We start from the raw sequence: 15,085 nt of genomic DNA on the forward strand, positions 1-15,085 counted from the left end.
TATCACATGCCATACCCTGTTCCCCATGTAATATAACCATTACGAATATTTTTATCATACAAATGTGTAACATACTTTTTAAACGTTTTCATTAGCTTAGTTTTCGTTCGATTGACCAATCGCATTTTGTTATTTTGTTAAAATGACGTTCAACGTTAAATGACGTCACGAAATGTAAACAACATTCGGGGTTTATCATTGTTTGCGTAAATATTTAGTAAATTTGCTCATTTAAAAGCATGTAATGAAAAAGATCTGACACTCGTTGTCATTTCATACCGTATTTTATTAAACTCGTCCAGGACATGTGTTAGTAAGCTCGCCGAATGATATGACAACTCGTGCAAGACCCTATTTACATGTATTGCGATCAACGTACACAATCAAAAAGTCTTAGTCATTTCATCGCGATCGACGTATACTAACACAAAGTAAGTGGTATTGTACTGCGATCGACATAAAAACGCATCATTTAAGTCACTGCATACTAGTAATCATTTACATTTTGCGTATAATCATATTGTAACCATGTGATTTGATCGATTAAAACTGTTAGTATTTATAAGCACGGAAACATCAAAACACACGTAAAAATCTTGAATTTTTATTGTATTAGTAAATGAAATTTAAGTTTGATAAAACATTACTAACGGGGAGAGAGACAGGTGTATAGTTTGGCAAGCAAATATACCCATTATTGAAAAAAAGGCAAACTGCATAATGATGATTATAGGGGCAAGATTTGATAAAGTATGGGATGAGGTATTGCAAAAACTCTTAAAGCAAAACTATAAAACAAACTTAAAAATGTGTTTAAATTAAATAATAGTACACAAAGCCAGACCGACAAATGAAGTTTATATATACATAATAATAATTCAGACATTCCCAAAAGTGCCGGACCGTCGGACCTGACCGACGTTTTTAAAACAGGTCCGATTGAAAATGCTATGTTGCCGGTCCGAATGTCCGGTAAATAAAACAGCAGAAATTTATTTATTTCATTTATTAAAATCTGAAAATAAAAGAAAGTTTAAAACAAATATGAGCAGTAAAAATTGCGTCTTATTTTTGTTAACATTCATGAAATGTTCCTGCGAATGCTCAAAAAACATTTCCGCGTAAATATGTCAATAGTGTTTACCGTTAAACGAAAATACGTTCTGGAACTCAGATCGTTGTAATCCGGGCATAAGCAGTTTGTTCCGGTTCAAATTTGCGCTTTACGGTGCATTTTCATTGATTTGTTTATCTTTGTGGCCAGTTTATTGACTTTTGTAGTAAAATTCTGAGTTTTCATATAATTTCGCGTCAATGAAATTTTCGGTATACCGATAATTGCTTTTTGCGTTTAAAACTTAGTCAGTTTACGTATGCTTTTGATATCCCACATGTGTTCTGTTGTTTTAGGTACTTCATTGATTCCTAACAAATATAAATGTCTTTTTGTGTGTAAAAATAATTTATTTACACTCTTCACTGACGTTAGTCACTGACAGTCATTTAACTATCGGCAATGCTTATTTTCTTAAGGTTAGGAAAAGGCCGTGCCTTCAATTTTAGGGGGGGGGGGAATATCCACAAAACTAAGAAAGTGGGAAAAAAATCCAAGGTGAACTTAACATTTTGGGAAATATGCATGATTTTAAAGACATTAAGTTGGTGGAAGGCGCCTTTCTCTTGGGGGAAGGGGCCTATATAAGGTCCCTGCTAAAAAAGGAAAAAAGCCCTGATCAGTATCTGAAAACTTTTGTTCAAACATCAATTTGCATGCAGGTATACACTAATTGTATTTTAAATTGAGAAATTGTTTTGTTTTTAACGACTTTTTGGTTTAAATATTTTTTTTAGAATACTGCGTTTTGCGATTTGTTAGTGTTCAGTGTTGTGTTGCTTATTTTCCATTACATTTTCCCAATTCTCTTTATGTCAATAAATTTGAGTCGGTGACGTGATGTTTCGGTCCTATGAATCCCAGTCCGGTCTTGCAAGTTTTTTAAGTCCACAGGACCGAATGTACTTTTGGGAATGTCTATACATACCTTACTATATATTGTAACAAATTTGTACAGTTGTTCATGCCATTATCACCATTGCGGGGTCATTATAAATATTCGGCCCTAGGGCCGATTAATTATATTCGGCCCTCAGAATGTGTGCGCGTGACGTTCAACTGGAAAAAATGGCGTCCACAGACAGTCTTAGCCATAAACAAGTTAAACAACTAGGTTATTGTTTTACTCACCGAAGTTGTGTAATAACCATGTTTATTTTCGTAAAGTTTAATTTGCTTCCATGACGAGTTAACATTTTGGACACATTTCTTCATCGCCATCCATTTTAAAGCACTGGATGTAAGCAGGCAATTCTTTGTGGAAAGACATTCTTTGATCGACTGACAAAGGAACGACTTATTCATTAAAGAAATTACCCTTGTAATTCAACATCGATTTCCTTCGAACAGTTAAAGAACGATTCACTTACACTTTTCTTAAATTTAATCCATCAATTATTCAACAAAACATCGCTTTATTCGACATTTTAACGAAATCGAAAATGCAGTCACACCAGTTTCATTCCACTTTTATATCCCAACACTGTTATTCACATTCATAAATTCATAATATTATAATAATCCATCGTAAACACACACTCTTATCGTTCAATGCTTAAACATATTTAACTGTTAAATAAAAACACTCCAAGTCTGATTTGTTGTTGTCCTTAAATCCAAAGCGTCTAGCTATGTTTCGTCACACAAATTGCGCAATCAATTCAATAAATACGGAAAGCTGGTTCTTCATAAATTTTAGTGAAGGACCAAAAAAGAATGATTTTATTACTCAAAACCTGTGCCTATCTATAATTTAGTATTAAAGTAAGATATATATTATGGGAGGCGCTAACCCTAACCCTAATCTTAACCCTCTAACCCCCCCCCCTTGCGCAATACCATACCATGCCTCGCCCGTTGTAGTTTTCCGCCTCCCATATATTATAGACGTTAATACACGGCTGAGCCGGGCCGGGCAGTGATAATCGGCCTCAGGTCGCAAACGGCCCTCAGGCCGTTATGCTCCTTGCAGGCCGATTATCACTGCCCGGCCAGGCTCAGCCGTGTAATATCCTCTAAATAAACGCACTGTGCAAAGTACCAAATTACTTCAACGAAGTTAAGTAGTGCACATCGGTGTTCATACGGTTAGAATACAAGTTGAGCTTCACACTTCCAAAAGACGCTGGACCATAAACGTCGAGCGTAGATTGTGCTCATAAGGCTTGTGCGACATCCAACATGTCTTCTTTTCGTTAATCATGACGAAAAAGTTATCGACCGAATTGGCCACGAACGAATTTCGGTCAGGCTTGTCTACGGATTTCCCCAGCTGTTTGCAGAGTAAACGTCTTCTCTCTTTGTTGAAGATTTTCCGACATTTGTGCCGCTCTTTTGGATATGTTCTTCACGTTAACGAACTGGCCGGCACATGAAAGTCGTTTATAAGACTTCAATGGTTTAAATTTGCCTGAATTTTGCCATGGCAATGCGCATTCTCTAAATGAAGATTAATTTCATAACATCACCATTATACATGCTCTATTTACATATTAACAACAATTCTGCATTACAAATAAATGATGCAACTGATGTATGTATTTGCTTAATGATATTTATATACAGTTACACAGTCGTTGAAGACTAGAAAAAGTTAACATAAAGCAAAGTGACACACACACAATCTCAATGAAACATCGGTAAAAAAATCCATTCTCTACTAAACATAACAATGACCGATGGACAAAAGAGGAGCTGTGAATAAAACAAACGAATCGCGATGGATCATTCGCAACTTTCAGAGCAATTATGTGCCTACAGGTTTCAGGTAGTCATACCTAATACTAAGAGATGAAAGCGGTCTAAGGGCAGACGCATGCGTTCAAGCACAAGGCACATGAAGCATGGGCATTGAGTAATGGTTATTTTTAAACTGGCAAGAACATAACATGCGACCAATTACATTCAGTGAACGGCGAAAGAGAAAAACAATGAAATAAAAGTACTACAGTCACTAAAAATGTCATCATATACGTCGAAGAGGCGCGTTCAAATTATTTTGACATTTTGTTCATGACTTTATGAGCTTGTCATAATATTAAAGTAATCAACTTTCTTATACATCATCTGAACATAGTGTCTCTTAAATTTTTCATTATAAGGAGTTCATGTTTAACTAAGGCACATTTACAACCATCAATGTGTCAAAGAAACCTAAAGCAACAAAAAGACCTGGCAGACGATAATTAATTAGAACTAAGTTTATGACTCACTTTTCTATTTTCCCTCAACAAACTCTTAATCAATAATAGTTAAATATCACTTTTATTTCTACAACAACGCTTTAAATACAGCCCTTTTTAACCTCTTTTGATTTGGCTGGTCAAGTAGAAAATTTCAGGTTATCCAATCATACACCGATTCCTGCGCATGCAACCAGTGTCTATTTATAATTATCTCCGTCCCAAATTTGCATTGAATGACAAATGGTCCGACTCTTTAACCAATCGCAGTCTGCGCTTGCCCAGAACACTATAACGTAACTGTCACATTTATAGATCGGCAAAAAATGCAATTGGTATGGTGCAGGTGAAAAGTGTATTGCAAAACAGTCAACTTGATTCAACAGATATTGGGGTTACAGTTCAAGGTGTACAAATTCGAAAATCTCTTTTTCTAATTGCAATGGACGTTTGACCCAAAGTTGCCGCAAATGTTTTCCATCTGTATGAAACACACTAACATTGAACGAAAAGGACGGTTTAATAAACGTTTATGAGCATGGTTTATGGCAGATATTGGCTGTTAAGGACAAGCTATTATGTAAGTCTACATAATGTGTATATTTGATTTTGCCAAATATAACGTTAACGGCCGTTGTAATGTGTGCAATTAATTTACTTTCCGACCGATTTTGTTCGTATCAAAAAAGGAAGAACAAATAGTTTTATTTGTGAACATTTATGTTTTGCGCATGATATACAAATAAACACTCTGATAACAAATGAAATTTATATATTATTTTCACCAAATTAAAAACTAAAACAATGAAATAGTTTTAAGAATAAAAATAAAATAGCATTAGTAATGGCTATAGCAATCAAAACATTCACCGTGTGCAAAGTAATACGCTAACCTGTTTATCGTAGATAACTTCGTCAGGGGAGAAGGTCGAATTTTAATTGACAAGAACTTATAGAATGATATATTTACAATCGGAACCTGAATATATAACATACATACATTTTCTACGAATGTGTCTTCACCAATAAAATGCTGTACTTAAACACAGCACAGAGTATATAAATCGGATTAACCAATCAACTTTAAGGCATATACTAAATTTTTCGGAAAATCGCCAGTTAATTGACACGGAAATATGTTCTTCTTTATGTGAACCAACATCTCGATCAAATCTCCTCCACTGTCCACGTCGACCGACATCGGATGATCAATTGTATCAACTGGGACCACGAAAGGTAGAGAATCCCCTTATATATTTATTAGTACTATGTTCAACGTATATATTATGTATACACCTTATCTTCCGTGCAACATTTGTTTTAATAGATATCATGAGTTTCGCATATTTTTGTTATAATTTATTTTTAAAGCATTACTTTTATGGTGTCAAAATATTGTTGAGACTTAATCACATAATCAAGTTTCTTTTATATCGTTGATTTCAGCGTTTTTTATCATTTGCAATAACTAAAACATAACATAAAAGTGAATAAACATGATTTTGGCTCAAATCAGAACAAAATCAACAACCATAGCCGGCAACGGTGTAACAAAGCCATACTGAAAAGAAGTAAAACAGAATAACTCGTACATACAAACAACGTTAGTGAACTACATGTGTGTTAACTTAACGATGGCCATAACACCAGTTGTCTTGCTGAGTATGTTATTAACAAATTTCAAATAAACATACACTTGTGTATTATATTACTCCACGCAAGATATCTACTGGTAGTCGAGGGACAAACTACGTAAACCTGAAACAAAATAGTCTAAGAAGTAAGAGCGAATCGGGGCTCGTTCTTCTATTTAACAATGCAGAGGCATAGGATTTAGTCAACGATTTCACATTAGGTGAAAATTGTGGATTGAATACAAACAGTACCCATAGCATGTCAAATAGCAACGTTTATGGTTTTATGTGATCATGATCTTTTAATATCTACGGAAACAAAGGTCGCATCTGGATAACCTTCACTTTTTTGGCGTCTTCCATCTCTTTCAGTGAAATGCGCTTGATTGTATGCGATAACGTTATAAGTATTACAAATTTACCTAGCAACAACAAGTTCACGAGCGTACGATTAGTCCATGATCGACAGAAGAAGGCAACTCGTACATCGTTCGACAATGTAACATTTTGTAGTTGCCTTTCATGCTAATATCGAGAACTAATACATCAGAAAACTGCGAGTCCCGTGACATGTCCTGACTTGTAATGTATGCGTAATTGTCGAAAAACACCGTCCCGTAAATCCTTGACTTTCGTGATTTCAATATAATGTCACGAGCCGAGCGGTAGCTGTAATTTTTCTTCAATTTTTACAAACTTGAAGCTTTTGTTACAGTTTAACATAGAACTAAAATGGACTCTGATAAACAGTACACTAAGAATAACATTTTGCCTATTCAGTTGTTTTAAAATTGTCAAAAAAATATAAACTCAAGATGTATAACATTTCAAAATTTCATTCATTCATAACGAATAAATTAATAACAACTTTCAATATATATATAATATATTTCTTAACAGACAGATTAATTCTCAGACATTTATCATTACAATACAGCAATATACAGGTATCATGTTAAGTATTTGCACTCTCTATTTTATAATGTCCTAAAAAGATGGTAAATGCAATTTATAAAATTCAGTCTTAATTTTAATAGCTAAGTCTTATTGAAAACTTTATTTTAAATGCTTATAAGAAAAATAAAATAGGTCTTACACATTGGAAAACAAAGTTCAGAGTCCTCGAATGACAATTTTCAGTGCCATATATACTGTCCAGATGCGCACGCATAGCATTTTGCAATATAAACATAAAAGCGCACATATGAAATGTGTTTAAAAAGCGCACAAGCAACGCTCAGTAAAGCGCGCAAGAGCGCACAATATAATTTTAGCGTTCTTGACACGGTAAATGTCACTCGTCTTAAAATGATATTTCTGACGATATGACAATTAAACAATAGTCAAATACATATCAATTAAATAAATAAATCATTTGTAAACACTACTATTACCTTGTTATTAGATAATTTTGGTTGATTATGAGTATTTAACAAATTATTTCATATGACTAAACTGTCAAAAATACTGTAGCCAGTGTAAACTACCCAGAAAGCACTTATGTCAGCATCAGGAAATCAACTTCCTGTTTATCCAAAATGGCTGCCATATTAACAGACGCTAATACAATGAGACATTTAAAAAGGTATTACAAATAATAAAGAAGCGCAAAAGGTAGGCATCGGCTGTTATCAGCTCTAACTACCACACAGCATCCAATAAAAGCATTAAATAACAGTGACATTGTCATTTAGATGCAAAACATAAACGATAAAAATGAACAATGTACATGTACATAAACACATGTTTACATGAACAATCTAGGGCATGACAATAATTTGAGGTTTGTCCTGTTTATTGATGAATCAAAATATTGACACAATCTCAGTTATATCTGAATTTGCATCCGATTAAGACTGGCATGTACTGTGTATGCGGTTGTGTTAGTTCTGATGTTGACTGTTAGTTTCCCTAGTGACTGATAGTGAAATTGACACTATTTCGAAAAATTAAATTAACACATAAAAAATCAAAGTTCCTTATAGCAATAGCCAAAATTTCAACGCTAGATGTGGTCTGGTTTTACAAGATACAAAATGATGTTTTTGTTGTTTTTGGGACAATATATTCAACACATGTTTATGTACCATGTTAGTATTCGTGTGTCGTATGGATAGAAATCGTTGCCGGAAATTGAAATGAAAAATATTGTGCATTCCAAAACTTGTGCTAGATACATGTATCACATTTAAATAATACTGGAATATGAAAAACATTATATATCTGAGTGTTCCTCATTAGAATGAAACATGGCAAAAATCATTGTCCCTGCTAAACAATTTAAAATTAAAATCAAACTAATTAAAATTTCCACTATTAAGCAAACATTTAATCAATTTCTGAACTTTTTCTAATAATTATGAATCGTACTTTGTACACAAATGTATTAATGCCGTATTTTCGGGTTTTATCATGATGAAACCCAAGGGGTTCAAATCAAATTAATTTTCCAATGTATACCTTCACTTTTACTTTCAGTTTACATTTTACAAACAATACATTAAAACAACTACACGATTTACAACAATATTCATAAATGCATTTTGTTCTGTAATTCGTTTATTCATCTTATTATTTTTGACTGCGAATATTCCAGTACCACAACTGTTTTGATCTTAACTCTTTCGAATATATTTCAAAATCGAATTATTTTGTTTCCAATCTCCTTTGCAACAGCAATAGTTTGGACCACAGTGATTAGGGCCCCAGGTACACGCGCCAACACCATTACCATATGTAATCAGACTGGCCTTTCCTGCATCAGGTTGCGAGTTTGCTGGGTTAGGCAGGAGTTGTTTGTGATCTTTTATTATGAAAACTCCATCGAAACAGCAAGCTCTGCAATAAAAAATCCTTGAGTAAGAAACAGCTTAAAGTATTAAAGCATGATATTTTATTTACATCTTAACAACCGTTATAATACGCTATAATATATGTTATAAATATATTATAATTTTCAATAATTTTAAATAACAATATTAACAAGACGCAGTTTCCATGCACGATGTAAATTAAACAATCTTTAATTCATAAATGGTTTCCAAGTAATTTCGAAACTAATTCATTCTAGACGGAGTTAAAAATCGGGAATGAATTGCGACTTGCACAATAAAAACACGGAGAGATGTCCACGCGCTAACCAGCAGTCTACAATTAGTGCATCACGCAACTAGCTAGTAACTTATATTTGTGATACAGCAATAATAAGTAATAAAGGAGTACGTACTTAGTCACTTGAATTCCCATGGCACTAGGAATGTCGGTCTTTGCCGCCGCACACATGTCGTTGCATGTTGGAGCTACGCCAAAACAATCCCGCCTAATACTAAACACCCAGCCTTCACCTTTTGCAGCGCAATAGTTCTGTGCCATCTCGTCAAAGTAGTTGTAGCTTAACCCATACATGTCAATAGCATTGGAAATGTTCAAACAGACTGAAAATAATAGTTTGATGTTCCGTCTTAACTGCATTGCATGTAAAACAGAATTAATGCATAACATATTTTTTCTGACTTTAGTGTACTAATAACTAGTAACAAGTTATATAATATTTTAATAAATCATTTAACTCACCTAGAAGGGCAGCAGAAATATACCAATATGTCGTCATCTTTTACAGCTACTTAGAACGTGAATAACAAAATATAAATGAACTGCTTTTGAGTGCAAACAAATCCGGAGCTCAAATCCTACATCAAGCGACGCATGACAAAACAGCAACTGAAAATGTAAACATGCAACTAATACATATGAATACAATGGTAATAATTTCCTTAAAACGAAATTGTGTAAGTTTAGCACGCGCATCTTAGCGGTACTTGGCCTTTACCTCTGAATAACAAGATGTTCTCAAAACGAGATGCCTGAATCTAAAAATGCGCACAGATTGATCCGTGAACATACGAAACTACGAATAAAAGCACAATGGCTACTTCAGTGTTTTAAATATCTCCGGTAGTTTTGAAAATATCATATGATGAATTTTCGTATCCTGTTCTCGACAAGGAATATAAAGTCCGCTTTAATGAATGTAACAAGAGCTGTATTACGTCAGCGCAATCGTCTATTTTTCCGCTTTGATTGTGCAATATACATTTCGTGTCAGTCACGTAAAAAGCAGACCACAAAGATAAAATTGAAGTTGAATATCTTTATAATTTATGAAGCACATGTAAACTTAAATTTACACTTTATGAATTTAAACAACGAAAGGGAAAATGTTATGAAATACGTTTTTTAAATATTAATACAAGTATTATGTTTAATAAGGTGCCTTTACCAGCAATAGACGCATATAAACTACCTACATAGAACAAATACAGCACGATACCTCCCTTCAGACTAAATTAATATCGCAGAAACCATTTTTTTATTTAAAAAAAACAGTTACCTTGATACAACTGGCCCTTAATCCAATAAAAACCTAAGTTTCATCTTTACTTAATCTGCGTACAAACACAATTAAGGCAACATACCTAAAGTCAAACTAAAGTTATTGAGTGAAAACTGATTTTCTATTTTTAGTGACCTTGATTGCACTGGCCCCAAATACAATTCTTACATGCGCTTGCATCTAAGCTACACACACTTAACATTTCTGGAAAAACAACTATATCCAAACCAAAATTATGCAAAGTATTTCTCTATTTTAAGTTACAATAACTTTGACCCAACTGGCCCGCTAATCCTTAAGCTCACTAGATCAAAATGTAAATTACATACACACACAAGTTAGGCACATTATCTCCATCCGTTCTGACGTAAGTGAACTTTTTATATTTGTTCAGCAACAGTGCGATTGACCCAAATGCCACCAAATGCACAACCGTGCAAGGTATACGTATCTTCTTGAGATTTTTCATGCAAACATTTGTCTGAATTTTCTAAATTCAGAAAGCGCTTAATTCTAATTAATTATTGGTCACTTGTATGGGCCTTTGTATGTGACCTCGTATTATGATCACCAAAAGAAACATAAAGTTTCAATGAAATATCTGTATTAGTTACAGCGATATATATTTGTTGCACGCAAACCTTAACCGTATTTCATATTGCAAGCAATTTTTAACCATATGTGTATGAGAACGAATGGGTCATAATCCTGCTAAAAGGCTGGTCACATTAAAAGGTCTTGGTCGGATAATATTCATCTAGACCCTTACCACATAGAAAAAGTATTTTTGTTTTCAATATCTGTAGAATATATAAAGACATTGGGTAGTTCCACCCAAACTTTAATCAGAATTTGCAAATTACAAAAATGTGGATTTCGGTTATAAATTGAAAGTCAGTTACCTCACACATTGACCACAATCACATATGTGAAGTTTCAAGTAAATACCTTTAGGAGGAGTGAGATGTTGCAAGCTCACCTTAACCTCAATTCATAAACTATGAATACTTTTGCTTAATTGCAGGTAAGAACTATGGGATTTGGTAGGTGAACTCACAAAATACCCCAAAGCGCATGTGTAAAGTTTCAATTGAAAAACTGAAATAGAAACAATTGACATGGACATAATTTTCAAAGTAAAAGTATTGCATAATTCTGCTAAATTGCAACTCAGAGATATGAAATTAGGTTAGGGACCTAATTGAATACCATTAGTAAAAAAAAAGTTACACAGATGAGTAGCACGTCTTTCTTATGCAATTTTATTTGTAAAAATAGTGGAATAATTCTGCTAAATTTCAGGTAAGAGTCATGGAATTCTGTCAGTGACTTAACACAATAACCCGGAACACATGACTGAAGTTTTTAATTGAAACCTGTAGCAGAAGCATTCATATGAAGATATGCATGTTTACCTTTAACAATTTTTAAATACAAAAAAAATACATTTTTAGCTTAATTGCAGGTCAGCTTAATGGAAAATAGTCAGTGGCATCACTCTATTAGCCCGAACACATGTAGGAAGGTTCAATTGAGTACCGGTAGTACAAATGGTTGTATGGATATGGTGCGTGTTTACAATAACCAATAGTTTCGTACACAAATTACTAACATGGACATTGTTTCCCTTAATTGCAGGTCGATATTATGGAATAATGTCAGTGACAATCACACCATGACCCGAACACATAAGTGAAGTTTCAATTGAGTACCAGTAGTAGAAATTGTGATAGGGAGATTTTGCAAGCCGTTGCTTAACCAGACCATTACGCCGATGTTGACGCAGCCATTTTGACGCGTACTTAAGATCGGATTATTAGGTCTAAAGTCAAGCAACCAAATAATTACCTAGTTAGTATTACCTTCAAACAAACAACTAGCTTTTGTGGGGGGGGTGGGGGGGGGTTATAAAAAGATTCAACATTTGTGTTGTCTTGGATGATCTAGCAATTCTGTTCCAAATCCGACAATGAAATTCTTCAGAATGATTGTCAATTATAAAACGATGGTGTAAGAAGAAACAACACTGTTGTGGCATTTTTGTATAGCGTGTAACCTTAGAACAAATTACATTCTTTCAAGTACGGTCACCTTTCCTCCGAAAAGTCTAGGTGTAAGATGGCCAACAATTAACAGAAAATTGGCTGTGCAACTTATTGTTAAGAGGAGAATATAAAGCATAAACTTTCTCCTTTAAAACAAGTTCAGTAAAAGAGATACATACATGGACATATTTGACATTTCAGCACATTCATCCCCATGTGCTCATACCACGTTTTAATTGACGTCAATTTGAGTTAGCGCATTAAGAAAGATTTTCAAAGCTTAAACGTTTGCAAGATTTGTAATTATAATTTTCTCCTCGCTTCGAAGACATAAAGCTGTTGCCTTGAAAAATAATGGCGCCAGGGAAAAAGAAGTGCACGCTATTGAAATTAAAGTTGCATATCACGTGGTATGATAATAATTTTCCCGTTATGTGTGTAAGACAGCATTGTAACAGTCACCCTTTAATATACAACTTTTTATTGAAGTTCGCAACAACTTTTAAAAATTTTAACAATATCGTTCAGGATTCAGAAAAAATGTTGATATTTTAACCTGAAATGTGACATTTACCTCAGAAAGATGAGCAAGCGTTACACCACAATATCTTATTATGGAGAAGTGATCTGATTATGATCTGCTGTCATACTCAAAATCTTAATGGCAATTAAAATGTAATTAAACCTTGATCGTTATAAACTGCTTTATATAATCTATTTTAATACGTTTAACATTGCATGGGCTAGTAGCCAGTAGGCTAACTGTTTTACAAAGACTTCTATAGGAGTTTTATATTCTTATTCGATAAAACTAATACTGTCTGCATATGGCGTACATATTTACATTCTGCCTATCGACTGTCTGTCAATGTAGTTATGTGTGTGGATTTTAATGTGTTCAATATATGGCTGTTATCTCTTCTAATGAAACAACATTATATATTTGTCATTAACCTTTTCCCCATATAAATCGTGTCGTCCCACCACAAGAGTGTGTTCGGGCTTGTATGTCTGCATTCTGTTTTCTGGCTTTATCTCTGATTTATATCTGTTTATTTCATGCACATATATAGTTATAAAATGTTCATATTACTATATTCCATGATCATATGCCCGATATCTTAGAATATCTGTGCTTGTCAGGCAAAGGTTTATGTAACAACTGACTTGTGTGAATTGTTGTTGACATTAATGAGACTGGATTTAGAAGTGATTGATGTCTGCAAATTAGAGTATCCATGTAAACGGTGGTGAGTAGCTTGGTGGACGATGATGAACGGAAGAGTAGCGCCATGTCCACAAATGTATTACACCAAAGGTCTTTGCATGCTTGCTAATTTGCCTTGCTTATTTTAGGGTCCTGGTGTTTCGCATAGGTGAGACCAGTACTTGGTAATAGGTTCATGTGAAAGAAAAGCTTGATTGAATGTGATGTCCTGTTCCTTATCAAAGAAAGCCGAGGAGTTTGTTTTCAGGATATGCACGGTCTGTTGAGGGACGAAGCATGGCTGTCCTAATGGGAGTGGCGGATGTACTTGAAGATTGATGGACGCAACTTATTGCAGACAATCCGAATAATGTGTATGGGTTTTGAGGTTGTTGTGAAAGGATCCTTGTTTGCTGCTGCGGTAGCTCGCCGGCATTTTGGTTTACAGGGGATCGGCAGCCCCTCTAATGTTTTGAAATCCTGCTCTTTAGTAGCCCTTGCTGTTGTTGATTTTGTAGCTTGCTTGCCAACATAATCAGGCTGTCGACGTCGCCGTCCTGCTTCGTTTTTTACTCGTTTCATCTGGAACTCATAAAGAACCTAAAGAAAATAGATGTTAGCCTAAATTGATAACTTAACAATAATAAAAATGTGTCCGGTACGGGAATTTCGATGGAGCGTTACTTTGATTGTTTTCTTTCACTGCAATACTTGCACCATCTGGTAATGAAACAAACAGATTTTAACTATAGATGACAACTTTTAATTGATCAAGATATCAGTATCAGTATATCTCTTGAAGGTGCTTCCAAAAATACTTTAATCTCCCTGAAAAGAACAAAATACAAACTGAAGAAGTTAAAAAATAAATAATTAATTGCCATGCGTAAAATATAAGATAGCTCAATAGGATTTAGATAAGAATACATTATTTTCCAGAAAAAAATGTTATTGATCCTATTGTCTACTTGTTTAAATAATGCTGTATTATCTCTTTATGCTCAGTTAATAACTATCGTTACGGTCTAATATGTTTACACATTCCTGCTAAAAAGCACACAGCCAGAAGTTCAATAACACTTTTTGTAATTTTGTTACAATTATATTCACATGACACCTTGCACAAACAATCCTCGCGATTTTGTGTATTAAACAAGTGCATTAGTTGGCAGTAACAATTCACTGAAAATTCAACATTTTGTAACAATCAATTTTATAGTAACTCACAAGAAAAGGTTTGCTGCAACAGTAATATTTTTCCTTCCGGTGCGTGGGTGGCTTTGTGTTTGGAGATCCCCGACTGTGTTTTGACCTGTCTACCACACAGGTATGTGAAGTTGGCTGTTAGATGTTAGCTGTTCATCAGATGTTTAAAACAGAAATGCACAGCTGTGCATTGGGTGTTAATCAGATGTTTAAAACAGAAATGCACAGCTGTGCATTGGGTGTTAATCAGATGTTTAAAGTAGAAATGCACAGCTGTGCATTGGATGTTCGTCGGATGTTTAAA

The 15,085-nt window shown here is 34.2% G+C and overlaps 1 long non-coding RNA gene across 1 annotated transcript; it reads right to left on the reverse strand.

Annotated features, from left to right (window-relative positions):
- Positions 1-6,833: 6,833 nt before the first annotated feature.
- On the reverse strand, positions 6,834-9,917 carry LOC127880845 (uncharacterized). The gene is made up of 4 exons (XR_008049783.1): positions 9,760-9,917; positions 9,504-9,650; positions 9,157-9,364; positions 6,834-8,768 (listed from the first exon to the last, which is right to left on the reverse strand). It is a non-coding gene; the product is annotated as an uncharacterized LOC127880845 (long non-coding RNA).
- Between the last annotated feature and the right edge of the window lie 5,168 nt (positions 9,918-15,085).

The sequence above is a fragment of the Dreissena polymorpha genome, chromosome 5 (assembly GCF_020536995.1).
Source record: "Dreissena polymorpha isolate Duluth1 chromosome 5, UMN_Dpol_1.0, whole genome shotgun sequence".
Lineage (NCBI taxonomy): Eukaryota > Metazoa > Mollusca > Bivalvia > Myida > Dreissenidae > Dreissena > Dreissena polymorpha.